Genomic DNA, 15,604 nt, shown 5'->3' with positions numbered 1-15,604 from the left:
ACGCGTCCTCCTCGACTAGTGCGGCGAGGAACGGAACGGCGAAGCGTCACGTCGCGGCGAGGAGCGGAACACCGACGCGTCCTCCTCGTCTAGTGGCGGCGAGGAACGGAACGGCGACGCGCCGTGTAGCAGCGAGGAACGGAACATCGACGCGTCCTCCTCGACTAGTGGCGGCGAGGAATGGAACAGCGACGCGTGACCGTCCGCGCGGTCCAGCGAGGGGCTCCTAGGGCTTGGGAGGGGCGATGCCATGGTGGTCGACGTGAGAGGGAGGGGGAGGAGATAGCGATGAACGTGAACGTGAGGGGGAGGAGATAGTGATGTCGTGGCAGGCGCAGTAGTTATAGCGAGAAATGGCACACCTATGTAAGATATGGACTGAGCTGCACTGACTTAACTGCAGGTCTAGTTGTGTCACTGACATGTGGGCCAGTCCCCTGTTGGGCCCATTTATCAGTGACCCAATGCACCTGAAGTTGAGTAAAAGCTACATGGGCATATTTGTTGGAGTAAATTACGGGGGAGCGAAGGGGTGGAAATATTGCTGGTCACAACGGATTGGACGAGCGTGGGGGGAGGAGAGTCATCCATGCAGATTTTTTCACACGGGGTGGAGTGGTGGGACCGCCGGAGGGAGAAGGAGAGTTTGGCAGGCATATTGTTTCCACACATGGAGAGGAAAAGATTTGGAGACGAACGGGCTTCCTGCAGGTATGGGGAACGGTGCATAATAAAGTCATCTTGCATGCCGGGCTAGGTATAGTCTCAAGTTATTAAAAACATACACGCCCCACACATGTTCATATTTCAAGGTGCACTAAATTATTGCATATGATGATTAAGGCTGGCCATAATGGTGGTATCTTAGCTGGTATCATGCACACGGGAATATCAAACATGCTGATGTGGCAAAGAATTAAAGAAGATAGGGGGTTAGAGTAACTAGTGTTCATGCATGCATTGGTAAACACATTTTTTTGTGAAGAACGACAGCATCAGTTGAGTACTTTTGCAGACTTCAAAAACTATTCCACCGCCTCTACTATCTTGCTAAGAGTAGGTGAATTTTTTTAATCGAGCCCTTTAAACTAGAAGGGAGGTAGTGGTACTCTAATAGCTAGGTGTGTAAGTCATCTTACGAAAAACAAATAATCCCAAAACACGTAGGCGCGGTGCATTAACTTCTACCTCGTTTCTTGTTTCTTGACATATCAACCAATAAGAGATGAGGATGTGCATGCTTTTAATGACCTGAGACTATCAAACATGACATGCAGTGGTCAGTTCATTGCATGCAATACTATTTAATTAGCAAATAAACATTAAGAGTCTCGTTTTCCCCTCCTCCTTGGTCACGGTGCACAGCCTAAGATGACTTACTCACCTAGACGGAGGGAGTATCAACATTCACAATGTCAAATCAATATTTTTACACTCATTATAAAATGTAGTTCTTATACTCATTATAATCAGTATTGTAGATATTGATATTTTTAGTATAAATTTGGTCGTGGGATTTCATTGATGCCTGTCAAAGCATGGAGGAAGCGGAGCTTAGGGCTTGCGTTATCGGTCTCTACATAGGTATTTATCTTTATAATCCTGTGATTTTAGAGACTGGTTGCGCTTTTGTGGTAGCGTCTCTTGCATCGGGGGACTATGACAGGTCTGCTATGCATGACCTGAAGATGAAAGCGTTGAGCATCTCGAAGTTGATCAACAATCTTCAATTGTCAAAGATTAGCCGTTCGGCCAATAAGGTGGCACACTTAATCGCTAAGTATAGCTTTGACAATAGATTAGATGGTATTCTTGTAAATAACGTACTGCCCTATGTGGTGAATATTGTATCGAATGACTATAATGGTGTGGCTGGTTAATTAATATAAGGCGGTGTTCAAAAAAAAGTATAAATTTGGTCAAACACTTTGCAAACGGTTTACGGGAGTAAAAAGGACCAGACGGAGTATCATGCATGCGGAGTAGGCAAAAAAAATTGCTCATTTATAGCCGGTCGAAGTCTCAAAGGGCGCGACCGCGCGAGGAAGGCGAAGGTTGTGGAAGGCGCGACGGTTGACAGAATTAAGTGAAGTTACATCCATGCGCCGACATGGCGTGCGAACAGGCAGAAGCTATACCGTCAGGCCTATGACATGGGTCTAGTAGACATGACATCTAGTGGGTCCCGCATAGTTCTTGAGAACTCTTTGGGGGCTTGCAGCCGTTTATCCACCGGGCAAGCCAGCAACCCCATGCTGTTCGCACGCCCTACTCGTCCCGTCTTCTACCTCACAACAGTTCGCTCCCAGTCGTCCCGTCCTTTCACATTAGTTTGCTCCCAGTTTTTGCAGGGTACAACAGTTCAACTTCTCCTAACCCTCCTCCAAAATCCATGGCCTCCCAAATCTCCATGGTCGCCACTGATTACCAGGTTAGAGCCATCACCGGCGATTAGTTCATCGTCATCTACACACGTGGATCCGCGACGGTGAAAGCATGGCTTGCTCGCTTCCTACGCATGTTCAACAGTTCAACGGATGAGTGGGTCGCTGGGCTAGATGTTGAGTACACCATAGTTCTGAGGATCTAAAGGACGAAGAGAGGAAGAAGCTCGCCGTGATCCAGGTTTGCGTACATAACATTTGCTTGGTCTACCACATATGCCATGCCGATGTTGAGTGCCAGGATTTTAGGAACTTCCTTGAGGACAAAAGAGTGAAATTCATTACTGTAGGCTTTAAGAACGACAGGGATGTCCTGCGTCGGATAGGTCTCGTTATAGGCCAGCCCTTTGATCTCCAGAAGGCAAGCCTGGTGTCCTCCTCTCAACCTTCAATGCTGACTCTGGCAGCAGCCATGATTGATCCTTCGTACGCTAAACTGAAGAAACCTCATCACGAGTTTCATCATGCATGGGAGTCGAAGACATTAGATGAAGATCACATCCTGTACGCAGCAATGGATGCCTACCTTTGTTTAAATATCTACAAGGGTTGGATGAAGAAGCAGAGCCCAGTGTCTGGTTCAAGCAAAGAAGCGTCGGCGAAGAGGAAGACGAAGAGGGACGAGGACGAAGACGAGGACGTGGACTCGGACTCCGAGTAGGTGGCAGTGTCATCGCTCATGCTGGTTCTACTACATTATCAAGCGGACTAGTAGTTTATTTTCAAGGGTGTGTTGTGCTGAGGCCCCAGCAGAACTATGTTTATGTTCTTTCTCATTATTTGAACTCTTTAGTACGTACAGTAGTACTGGTACTATGTCTTACTACTGTTCTTCTTGCAGTTGGTACTACTGCTCGTATCTTCATGTTCCTACTATACTTAATACGTTCGTACTAGTAGTATAATTTGGGTCAGTCGATTTGTGAAAGAAGTTCGACGGAGCGAAGGAAGTAGACGGCAGAAGAGGTGGAAGAAGCCCTTCTAACCATCCATGTTGCATCAAACGGCTCACATGAGTCGACTGGCCCAAATTGCTCCTTCAGATTGCAGGATCCACGTGGCATTCAAGGTCTCGAAGGTAGATTCCGTGTCCGCACCCGGTTTGCGGGCTCGACGCGCGCGCGATCGGCTTCCGCCGCGACAGCCACCATGTGCGCCTCCTCCACGCGGGCGGAGACGACAATTAGACGCTAGTTCCTCCTCGCCGGCATGCTGGAGCACGCGCTCGTCCTCCTCTTTGGACGCTACGTGCATAGACGCGGCTCCAACAGCTGCTCGCGTGCTTGGCAGCGTGGCGGCATGGCGAGGAGGGACTGCAGACGACGTGAGCAGGCGAGCCTTTGGCTTCATGGCACAGGGATGGCGGTGACACGGTGGTGATGGGCGAGAAATTTTTGGCCGGAGCAGGCAGGCGCCGGCATGCGTAATGGCGGCGGAGGCATATTGATGAGTTCGCGTGTGGGAGCTTACTTTAGTTTTATATAAGGTTGGTCAGACTTAAAAGAAAACCGTACTAGTACACGTAAACATTAGACTTAGGCAGCACTTTTATTAGTTTTTTTTAAGTTAGTACCACAGCTACGATACGGAATCCTGTGCAAGCGTGTGAACCGCGGCCGCGCGGTCGATCGAACGATGCGTCACCGTGTCGCGCTCGAAGGACATCCACCGAACCTTTTTGTGTGTGTGAAAACAATCCTCGAATATTACTCAACTTTTTTTTCCTGGGAAAGTTCTTGGCGCTGCAATATTTCCATATATTTGAATTTAGCTCCAGTTTGTGTTTATTTGGATTTGGACGTTTTAGGTGCGCCCTAGTTTTTTTAATACTTATTTTGTGTGTGTGACTGAGAGAGAACGTGTGTATGTGTCCATATGTGTGTTGTGGCGGAAGGGCAATGTGGAGACGGTGTGCGTGTGATACAAACATAGAGAGGTGTGAATGTGCAAATGATCATGCATGAGTCAGACATAGACAGATGCCGATACATTGTGTATACATGAGAGAATGGTCTTCTAGTTTACTTGTGTGTGTGTGTGTGTGCATGTGTGTGTGTGAGAGAGAGAGAGAGACAAAGAGAGAGAGGAGCATCCGTAACACAACAACCATCTCTCTCGATTCGTCCGTTCCTCGCATGATCGCATGCAACACATGCATCAACGCGCACATTTTGACACCCTCACTCGGCCCTTGCCCACCTCAAGGCCTGCACAATCTCTTTGTGAATACCCATTTCTCTCCTTAGGTTTGTTTTCGCTCAATATCTGACACACACACACACACAAGCAGCACAACACACACACACACTCCCTCGAGCACACAATTCATCCCCATCCAAGGTTATACGGTGACCACTCTCGCTTGTGCTTCTTTGCACCCCAACATGCACAACACCTCAATCTTGAAAGAGGGCATCGAGCAGATCGAAGGCGGCGACCTTACCGCGCTAGAGAATGCGGGGTCATTTGGAAGCAGGGTGATGCGACGACGGCTAACTGACTCCTCCCCCCATCCTCTCTCTCTCTCTCTCTTGCACAAAATTACCAATCCCTCTCTCCCCCGCACAAAATTGTCAATCCCTCAACCAATGAGATCCTTCCCCTCTCGTCCATGTTTTTCCAGCTCTCTCATCAAACATGTTGTCTCTTCTCCTTCCACGTATGCAGAATCCGAATGCACACGCATCTCACGTATATTACATGTCTTCATCTTTCTCACAGACCTAACTTCTTCCTCTCTCTTCCTCTCTCTCTCTATCTCTCTCTCTATGTCTCGTTAGGTTTGTCTCCTACTCTCTCGTCCACATACATACAATCTTTCCCGCCCAATCTGCTCCATCTTCAAAAGCTCTCTCTGCACGTTTCATTCACACATTGGGATATGTCAAAATGTTGCTTCTATAATGGTTGATGTAGAGTTTTGGTTGTTTTTGTTGCATCCTACAAAGAATAACTATGAATGCATTTAGATTCTCATTTGACTGGGATTATGTGAGTTTGAGCATGTTGTGAAGTACTATAGACCTTGTATACATCCTGGGATTCGACAATGATTGTAACTATTGAATTGTATAGACCATTACATTCGAAGTCAATAGCCTAATATATTTATTTCACAATTTCAACAAATGATTAGTTCACTACAAACTAAGAAAACAAATGTGTACCCCCTTCGTTTTTATTTAAGTCCGCGTATTAGCATTGGTCAAAGTCAAGTTTTGTAAACTCTCAGAAAGCTTATAACAAAAAATACTAACATATACAATAACAAATAAATACCATTAGATTCATTATTGAATGTACTTTCACATCATACAAAATTGTTATGGTAAATGTTTATATTTTTATATAAACTTGGTCAAACTTTAGGAAGTTTGACTTCGGTCAAATCAAACCTAATATGCAGAGTTTACTACTACTACTCGCTAGTTGCTTAGCCGAATCACTCAACATGCCACACGGGGAGTCCAGTGTCACAAAATTTTGAGGTCGGCGGGAAAATCTCCCACGACCCTGATTCGAGCAGTGGGAAGTTACCATCATAGCCTTCGGAACAGGCCTACAGATGAGGCTTGGTAGGGGGCTGTTTTCGTAACTTCTGGTTCAACCTACCCAGCCAACCCCACCCCGGTATCCAGAGTAGTACACCTGAATACTCCCCATTTTATATCCCCACCGCAAAATAGACTTCTCCACGGCACTGCAGCCTTCGTGCTCCTCCTCTTTACATCGGTGCACTCGTCCACCATAGCGCATCTGCCTCATCGACGACCTCGTACGTCGCACTAGAGCCGGTCCACCGTCGTCGTCGTACACGGAGCCTCTTCCCCGGTATCGTCTTCCACGGTCTCGGATCTGCTTCCCAGAAGTTGACGCCAAGCGCAGAAGTACCGCCGTCATGGACAATGAATTGACACCCATTGCTGACCATGACTCACAAAGGCTGCCGCGACCATCGTTCTCCTCCTCGATTGGTAATGTGTGTATTGAATCACTTAGCAGTACATGTGTAGTTCCAATTTTGTTCATACCTACCCTTCAAATTTCCTGGGTGCTATTGTTCCCGTAAAAGTAATTGGTTATAGCCTCCATTGTCCAACAGAATATCAGCTTGTAATTGTGCGTCGCTCCTGTATCGCGCTGTGCTTGGGTAGGTTTTTCATAGCAACCAGTAGTATGGCAAATGATGGAAAGGTTTTTAGAACTAGCAAGATGCCCATGTGTTGCACACATCAAGATGCATTTGTATGAGTAGTTTATATTGTGGGAGAAAAGGATGAACGAGGGAAGGCCTTATTTCTAAATCTGGAGAGGGGTATGGGTATCTTTTTGCAAAATTCCCATATGTTTCCTTCCTATCTGTCAGATATAAATCGGACGGCCTATATTGCAAAAAAAAGTATAGAGTAAAAAGTAGACAGTAAAGGAAGTAGAGATAAATATTAAATATTAAATATTAAATAAATATAATCATAGAGAAGAGAGTAGAGATAGCAGAGACATCGGGAAAGGATCGCGCGCGCGTGGGAAAAAGCGGCCGGGCGTGCGCTAGTTTTGGCGCGCGACGTCCGGCGCGCTTTATAAAATCCAACGCCCTCCCACCGCTATGTGCCTTGCCACTGCTCTCTCCCCGCTCTTTTTCGCCTCGCCGCTGTCGCGCCACCATGCCGCCGCGTCATCGGGAAACTTGGGGATACCGCGACGTCCGCGCACGCCCCTCCGGCGGCTTCTCTAGCGACATCCGGTTCCGCGGGATGCGCCTCGGCCTCGGCAATTTCAACACGGCCAACGAGGCCGCCCGCGCGTACAACACGGCGGCGTGGCGCCTCCGGTGGCCTCATAGAACATTGAACTTCACCAACGTGCCGACGCGGGAGTGGGCGCAGGAGCTCGCGCCTCTGCCGCAGCTTAGCACCGAGGAGGATTGTCGCGACAACCAGAGGCGGGAGCACCGTCTCGGCATCGCCGAGATGGACGAGGAAGCCATGGCGCTGTGGTGCCAACACTTTCCGCAGGACATCATCAACGAGCGCGAGTTCTACGCGCAAAGGAGGGCAGAGAGGGATAAGAGGAGGGCGGAGCGAGCCGCCTATCGTGAGGACAAGCGTAGGCGAAAAGCGGACGCTCAATTTAACATGAGGCTAGGAGCAGCGTCTCCCTGGGAATCTAACGACGATCGGTATCTTCATGCCTACAGTCAGACGTCGGAGGAGGACATCACCGAGGAGGAGTCGGATGACGAGGAGAAGTTGAATTATCAATTTTTTTTATCTATCTATGCTGAGAACTATCCTCTACTCTCTAGTATCTACTTCTCGATCTCAGCACTGTAAACGCTTTTTTAAAGCGCCGCGCGTTGCGATTTTGTTGGAGATGCTCTAACATGGCAGACGAGTGCTTTAATGTTGCCCACAAGATGCGCGAGTATTACTAGTAGTATTTTTCTTGCCATGTTGAGATTTTAAAACCACGAGTGTGAACATGCAGAGGAGCAATGAAGACCAAACACGGGATATTCGGGACATCTTCAAGGAGTGTGGCAAGTTAAAGAGGAGCTGCACCGAACCTGTAAAACGAGCTTTGGTAAGTAACACCCTTTCAATTACTTTCGTTTAGCCTCATGTTTTTCAATGTGTATATGTCGTAGTTTCTGTTTCTCTTAAGCGCGGTGTTCTTCGATGTGTAATAAGAAGAGTCTTAATCGTCCTAATGCTTTCGTTTTTAGCTTTATGTAGGAAGTGGGTGTTCTCACCTTGTAGTCTATTTTTATATTTCTTTTCCTTTTGAATTCACTTCTCTGAGTTCTGTTTATCTGGCTTCTACTAAATGGATCTAGGTTTCTCTGAGTATTGATCTAAAAAAGAAGTAACTTCATGTCAGGATGCAGTTCCTGCAAGGAGGGAAGTATGGTCAACCTCGAGATCATGTTTCCAAAATGAGGCTGGATTACACACAAGGTGCCAGTTCCCTAATGATGCTGGATTAGACACAAGGTGCAAATTCCCAGATGATGCTAGATTACACACAAGCCAGGTGGAGTCGTCAGTTGTTCGTGTCCTCGTGGCATTAGTAAAGGCTGAAAGAAAGCATGCAGCAGCCCTTGAGAATGTAGCTGAGTTCTTGAAGAAGCAAAAAGAGCAATCAGATGCTCTCTTCACTCAAGTCAAAGAAGAGATGGAAGAAGCCAAAAATAAGCTAGCAGAGGCAGAGCAGGTTAGGTGTCTCCTGCTATCTAAAACTGTTGTCAATACAAAATTTCCTTCATAATAGCTAGGTTCAAATGTTTATCCAGTCAGCATGCCTGTTGTGATGTCTGTGCATCTACTGATGTTGCACAAAATGTCTTTTTTGGGTCATGTAATAATAGCAATTACTTTCCAAACAATAACAGACGAAGCATTGGACATGGTATAGTTCACGCGCAAGCCCGACATTCCAAGTTCAACTTCCACATCAAACTCATGTTCACAGATATCTGCACATTCATACATAATGTCCACAACCATGATTCACTTCAAAGCCAAAAAAAATGTGAGGAGAGTTATAAATAAAGAAAAACCTCTACTAGTTCCTGCTACCAGTGCGAGCACAACAAGTCAAGACCATGCATAAATTAATTATATTTTAGTCATTTTTTGTGTTCTAAAATGACTGCCGGCTCGCGGAAGGACGTGTTGCAGGCACACGCGCGGATTCAATGAAGGTAGGTGGGGCAGTCTTAAGCTGGTTGCACGCGGCGAGGAGGCGTGCTTAGCCAGGCCTGCAGCGAGTGCGGCTCTCTTGGCCGGCGCGCCGATTCAATGCCTGCGCTATGAGAGGTCGCGTCCGTGTCAGAGCAATCACTCCCTCCAGTCCTTTTCTGTTTTGGTATAACAAAATCTCGTTTTCCATTCACATTTTACAAGTAAAATTCATGGACAAACTTTGACCCAAAGTACGATGGGGACTAGTAAACCAGAATGGAGGTAGTAGTTTTTTTAATCAAAGAAGGGTTTCCCCTTCCGATTACTGAAAACCAGCATCTAAATCTAAACCATAGTATTTGCCCTAGAACTACCAGGTTCAACATCTCGCAACATAAACCCATACAACCATACACCAAGGAGGTACGTAGTACTATGAATTCCATTTTCGCTCCATACCAATCGTTCTAAAAACTACTTACTACTTATAACGTGCCATTGAAAATCGGAACTCTTAACCCCTCTAAAAAATGATATTTTAAACGTGGCTACTCGATCTATGGCAACTAGCGAGCCACCGCGCTCCAAGTCATTTACCTGTTGTCCCGACCATCAACTCCTATGGATCAAATTATCATGTGAGTTGACTATTCCTACAAAGGTGCTCCACCACGTACCCATTACCCGCGAATGCAGCAATCGTGCACCTAGGGTTTTAGGGTTTATTTGTTAATGTCGCCTTTACGTAACACTCATGTGTGCAAGACAGCGAGAGGCCGACTGCGTGCGTGCGCCTCTTCTCTTTGTATATGTACTCCATCGTTTGTCTGGTGTCCAAAAAATTATAATAACTACTAGCAATGTGCCAATGCGTTGCCACACGACCAAAGTAGATTAACACATATTCACCGATTTGATAGAAAAAAAAGTCTAGTTTTGAAATACGTATATCACTAAAAAAATATGTTATGTTTCACTCAAAATATATTCCTTTGGCGGTTTTGATGAGATAAGGGAGGAATGTTGTTGGTTTCAAGATTTGAGAAGTGGTATATTTCTAATTTCTACTCTTACTAGCAAGATGCCCGTGCGTTGCACGGAACATCAAGATCTTGTGGGAGAAAACGATGAACGAGGGAAGGCCTTATCTGCAAATGTGGTGAAGAGTGCGGGTAAATTGCCATATTTTCCTTCCTATCCATCAGATATAAATCGGACGACCTACATTGCAGGATGGCAGGCCCACCATCATCACCAACTCTATTTTTTATCCCTACTCTTATAAAAAGCATTGTCGATGATGATCGTGTGCCTGCCATCCTGCAATATAGGTCGTCCGATCTATATCTGATGGATAGGAAGGAAACTATGGCAATTTTGCAAAAAGATACCCACACCCCTCTCCACATTTGCAAATAAGGCCTTCCCTCATTCATCATTTTTCCCCACATGATAAACTACTCATACAAATGCATCTTGATGCTCCGTGCAACGCATGGGCATCTTGCTAGTTGTTGCAAAAAGCCCATGTGTGTGTGAGAGAGAGAGGGAGAGTGGAGGAGGACGGAGTGCATGTGTGACAAAGACACAACGAGTGTGTGTGCAATAGGTATCAGCTTAAAATGAGGCGATAGTGTGTGTGCACGATCGAGAGGGCGTGTCTCAAGAAGGGAAGAAAAAGCTACATAGATACAAGGAGCGGGAGAGAGACATGTATGCGATGGTGGAAGCACGAGCGTGCGGGTGTATAAACCTATCTAGAGGCTAGCTAGTCAATAAATGTTTGTGAGAGACATACGAGTCGGGGTGCGAAAGTGAGAGTTTTGTGTGTGTGAGAGAGAGACGGTAGTCGGGAAGGGGAGTGGAAGCAGGAGTTGTGTGTGTGTGTGTGTGTGTCTGTGAGAGAGAGAGAGGAGACGGTAGTCGGGGTTGTCTGATCGGTAAACAAATGAATAATGTCAGTCTGGGATGCAGACGAAAAGGAGACCACAACAAATGTTGTGTCTACAGGAGAGAGAGAGAGAGTAATTTTAGTGGTATGAGTCATATGTAGAGACATATAGGGTGTGTGAGAGAATCCCATAGAGAGAAAGACAAAGTGAAAGACGAGTGGAGATTGTGTGTGTGGCGGTGAAAAAGAAAGCTTAGGTACCGAGTGATACCCGAGAACAGTAGAGACATGAGAGATAATGAAAACCGTGTAATGTATAATGATAGGGAGAGTGTGACACTTCTCAAGGGAGACGTCGAGAGACCATGTTTGCGAGGATAGGAGAAACATGAAGTGAGCGTGCGGGTGAGCTGGAGAAAAGAGAGTGATAGCTACCTGAAGGAGCATGCATGCGAGAGAGATGGGCGTGAAAGGAGTGAACAAAAAAGGGATTCAAATATTTGAATTCGAGATGATGATACATGTAATCCATACTCGAACCAAAATTGATCTATCAAACATGCATACTCATATTAATTCACGCACATCTATGTTATTTAATATGTAGATATTACTGATCCATACATTTTAGTAGAAGATAATTTGGTTAAATTTTTTCGAATTCAACCTTAAGATTTCGAGATCGTTGTATTTGTAAATCATATTATACATATAAAGGAGCAGAATTCTTTGTTGTGCTTTTGAAAGTATATATAAAAAATGATGTATATAGAATGTAATTCCGATTGAAAATGGATCCCGCCCGAAAAAAATAGAATACAAACGGGATTCGAATTGAGTTGGCACGGTAAACGTGCACTCTGCAAAATTTGAACGAAGCGGGGAAAGTCGCAGTAACCGCCCGAAACCAAAATCTTTGAGATGGAAATCATACTGCCTATCCCTAGCACGCAAAGCCTATCTGCTGGATTTCTATAGGTTTCGATAGGGGTAGGTTTGTAATTTCACCCAAACGTGACGTAACCGCCTCTCACCGGGATTCATACACGGTGGGCGCCAAAACACAGTGTGTCCTCCACCGAAATCAACTCCCTCCCCGATTCATATTCATACACGGTGGGCGCCAAAAACAAACTCTCGTCAGCAAAATATTCGGTGTATGCGAGATTACCGTCCTATCCCCAACCGACTAATGTTGCTGTGATGTAGTAGAAATTTGAAACGGGGGCTAAGTTTGTAAATTTCCTCGCATTTGAGACAAGCGCACCCTGAATACATGGTCCCCCCCTTCCTCTCTTACTCCCTTTTCTCCATTCATACTCCGTGGGCGCTAAAACACCCTCTCCACCCCACCCTCCTCCGTCCGCCACCCCATCCACCGCCGTCCTCCTCCACCATGCCGGAGCTGATACCCCGACACCGCCATCCATTACAAGAGATCGACCTCTCTCATCCACGCCTTCAGACCGGGATCCTTGCATCCCGTCCTCTAGCTTCATCCCCGCCATCGTCCACCTTGCCGGCGCCGCTCCTACGATCGTCTCGTCCACCGCGCCCTGCCGCCACCGTCTACCCTCCTAGATCTGCTTCCACGCCGCCGACAGCCATCGCTACCGCAGCATCGTCAAATTCTCAACAGATGCGTACACGGTGCCGCACCAGAGGCGGTACTCTTTTGTATCTGCTCAACTTATTTATCGCAGCAAGAAAATAGATCGCCACTACATTACTCTGATTTCTTGTCTTGGTTGCGAAGTTGCCTTTGTCCGGTTTGCACCTTCAGATCCACCATGGCACGCTCAACACTATACTCCCAATGCTTATGGTTTTCCCCTTTTATATTCCACACTAGTTAAATCATAGTAGACTAAATTTAAAAATTGGGTCAGTCGATTTTTAAGAGCTCGCTGGAGTTCGCCGGTGCGATCGAAGGGGCTCGGGTGGTTGTGGGGCCTCGTCGAACGAAGAAAACTCGACGCAGGTGGGGGTTGAGGCGGGGGTGGGGGTGGGGGTGGCGGAGAAACACAGGCGGTGGGGGCCGGTGGTCCGGCCGGCGGCCCGTGCGTTGTTCTGTATGGGAAGAATCAGAGACGAGGAATAAGAAGGGTTAGGAGATGTAGGATCTTCATCCAACCGCCTGAAATGGTCGAGAGACAACTGGGAGTTGCATTCTTAATGCACTTTGGTTCATCATGTGTGGGCACTGCACAACCAACATTTTCTTTACCATGTTCCTCTTCCGTTCTTCTTTAATATGTACTCTCTCCGTTCCTAAATAAAAGTCTTTGTATAGATTCCACCATGGACTACATATGGAGCAAAATGAGTGAATCTACACTCTAAAATGTATTTGGTTACATCTGTATGTGATCCATAGTGGAAATCTCTACCAAGACTTATATTTTGGAATGGAGGGAGTATGATAGTAGTACAGTATGTTCCTTGTACTGAAGATGAGCAGGGACATTTGCAGTGTAGAGGTCTATACGGTCGGTTGTGATGGACACTTTGAGCCTCTTTGATTCGTAGGATCTTGTAAACATGGGAATAGGATTTGTAGTGGCCTGACTACTTGAATCCTATAAGAATAGCAAGGAAATGCGTGGAGCTATGTCGCCTTTGAGAGTTACACTGATATTACGCACCTTCACTTGAAGAGAGCTGGTATCCGAAGCCTTTCTAGCCGTACCGGCAATACTAGCACATACATTCCAGCAAGTTCCACTTTGCTGATTTTACTCTGATGCTTAAGGTTTTCCCGTTATATCTACACTATGATCTGTGTAGCTGCTTTGTGTCGCACTAGCAGCAGTCCACTCTTGAAGCTAAACACTGCAATGACTTACAAAATTGGCATCAAGGCATGGAGTGCCATTCTGGATGCAACGAAACTCATATGCTCCCCACCTGTTGACTCTTGTTCAGAATATGATCATAATGACTATTCTAACCTCAAGGAGTCAAAGGCAGATGGCCTGTCCTGTTCACCCATCAAGGTGCCTGTTCTAATTTGGCAATGTTTTATTGATTGCGGGTATCTTGCATATGTTGTCTTGCATTTCTTCTACTTTGTTGCACCGCCATCTGCTTAGTTTACTCATCATATATGTCGAGATGCCATGCCCATCCATTATCAATACATATTCCATCTGTCATCATACCATGTTTTTCCACTCAAATGATGTTCTTGTGCATTAGACATCAAAAAGGAAGAGGGTGATTGCCGAACCTGAAGGAGCACCAGCAAAGTCCTTGAAAAACGTGGTGGTGCCGGAGAAATTAGACAGCACCCCACTTATATTGGTTGTACAACCAGTGACACAAAACGTAGGACCGACTCCAGTAGACTATACCCATACTTCACTGGCCACACCACTAGCCCCACCACACATGACTTGCACTCCAGCAAAAGGTATACCGATTTCATTTGCCATAGCACCAGTCATACCACAGAAAAATCCTACTCCAGCAAAAAGTACAGCAAGTCCACCGGCCGAAGACATATCCCAACTGCAGAGACGGCCAATTCCTGCAGATTGGAACCATATTCCATTTATTCCTAGTTTAAAAGACAATGCTTTCAATGTTGTTAGGGACTACGTGCATATATTCCCATCATGGGAAGATTGTAGTGAAGACAAACACCATTTTCACATCTTCCTGTCCAACTTATGTGTAAGTGCTATTATTCATGGTTATTATTTTTCTGTTTTCTACTGATCGAACACATCAATGATTTACATTACATTGTTATAACTAGGCGAGGGTCAATCTGGATAGTCATGACGAGCAAAGCTTGCTTGTGCTTTTCAAGGAAACATTGCAGCAGTATCAGTGTTACCTAAGGAAATCACACTGATGGCAAGTCTATAAACGAATTTCCGGTGAAGTCTCATGTGCTAAATTTAGAAGACATTGAATTGAAAACCCCTTTTATGCACTGGTCTTGTTCCCAGGATGAGGTACTGTCTATGAAATCACATGACAATTTGAACTTCTACTTTTCTGCATGTGCCTTACGAATCTTTTTTGCAGGAAATCTGCTCGAAGAAGAATTCCGGTTTGAAAAGAACGACAGGATATCGCAAATATGCTGCCCGCTGCTTTGCTCTTGTTAGTACATGTTGTCCTGTATCACTGTACTTGCATACATACCTGGTTCATTATGTGACAGCAGTATGCATGACAGCTTGCTTATCAATTGTTCGCTCCAAATTATCTGATCTGTAGGAATGGTTACATTAGTGTAGAATATATACAATGCCAATGAATTTTTTTTAGCTCTGCATTGTTCTTGTAAGTACATGATGTCCTTTATCAGTGTATTTATATTGACAGGTAGTTTTTCATTACCATCACTCTGCAGCTTATTTTCCTTTGCCCTCCATTTTCTACACATCAGATCTAGATTTACTCTTACCATAAGGTTGGTACTGAAGAAGTTTAGCTGTGCATTGCTCTTGGCTGTGTCTTTTGCCTGTATCGCTGCACATACATTTATAGCTACATGGTTATGTAGCATCACTCTTCATCTTATCTTAAATATTCTCCATTTTTTCGTATATTATCACATCTATATTTACTCT

This window comes from Triticum dicoccoides, chromosome 5B (assembly GCF_002162155.2).
Source record: "Triticum dicoccoides isolate Atlit2015 ecotype Zavitan chromosome 5B, WEW_v2.0, whole genome shotgun sequence".
In the NCBI taxonomy this organism is placed as follows: domain Eukaryota; kingdom Viridiplantae; phylum Streptophyta; class Magnoliopsida; order Poales; family Poaceae; genus Triticum; species Triticum dicoccoides.
This window is presented reverse-complemented; position numbering follows the sequence as displayed.